The sequence below is a fragment of the Vombatus ursinus genome, unplaced genomic scaffold, assembly GCF_900497805.2.
Source record: "Vombatus ursinus unplaced genomic scaffold, bare-nosed wombat genome assembly UNPS02014793.1, whole genome shotgun sequence".
In the NCBI taxonomy this organism is placed as follows: domain Eukaryota; kingdom Metazoa; phylum Chordata; class Mammalia; order Diprotodontia; family Vombatidae; genus Vombatus; species Vombatus ursinus.
In genome coordinates this window covers 14,115,268-14,116,476 of record NW_020954571.1, presented here as the reverse complement: position 1 = coordinate 14,116,476, position 1,209 = coordinate 14,115,268, and positions in this window count along the sequence as shown.

Sequence of the window (1,209 nt, the reverse complement as noted above, 5' to 3'; positions counted from 1 at the left end):
TCACAAGTTAACCCTTTTAAGTGCTGTTATCTCCAGATGGGAGAAGATAGTTCCAAAGCCCTTGGCAAGGTGTCAGGAGGCTTAATTTCCAGTGACTCACCAGGTCACTTCTCTCTTTCCCTGCTCAGGGCTTCATGACCCCCATGTGATAAGGGATAAGTTCCTCCATCTTCTCTCCTTCCCACAAAGCTAACTGGCTAATCACTTAACCTTTCTGCACACATGAAGGGTTTGGATTAGGTGCTTTCCAAAGTTCCCCCAAGCTCTAAATATTCTATAATCTGTGTTCTCAGATTCCTTCCAGCTCCAACATTCCACCTATAAAGACCTTCAGGATGGTTTCCTTAAGAAGTGGGATCATCTTAGGAAAAATTGGGAAGTAGATAGATTTCATTGGCAGAATCAGGGTTTGAGCTGAAAGAGACTTTAAAAATCGTATAATCTGTAGCCTTTGTTTTACAGATAAAGAAACCAAGGCTCAGAGAGAGAATGTCAAAGTTATGACCATAGGCTCATAGATCCTATAGCTGAGACTTCAGGGGCCATCTAATCTAATTTCCCATTTTACAAATAGGAAAACTGAGGCCTAGGGAGGTAAGTAACTTGCCCAAGCTCTCGAAGGTAACGTTAGAAGTGGAGTTAATATGACTTATTGGTTAGAGCTGAGATCAGGCATAAATTGCCTTCTAACCTCTCCGTCATGAGATCCGGGTTCTAGTACTGGCTTTTTCCTCTTCTAATGTTTTCATTTATGCTGGAAATTTCCCACTGGGTCCTTTCAGAGAGATTGAGTGTCCCCAGGGTGGGTCCATGAGGAAAACAGGTACTGGAATAAAAAAATCTAGGCTCATTACAGGCTCAGGGCAAAAATATGACAATCACAGGGCATATGGCCTGTTTAGTATATGGGGACCTAGATAAAAAACTACTTTTGCCCAGTCTCAGTGAGAGTTAAGAGAGCTGGTCTCTAAGGGCTCAATCTTTTAATGCTAATGGAGAAATAAAAGAGGCTTTTGCCCAGAAGGCTGCAGGGGGAGGAGCCACTAATTTAATCCCTTTTTGTTTCTTAACATGATTTATAGATTTATGTTCCTACCTAGGAACCCTCACAGATTCATTAAGAACCTAGTCCAACCTCTACTACAACAGAATTCCCTTCAGCAATATCACCCAATAGTTTTTATTTATTCTGCTTTGAGATCTCATGCG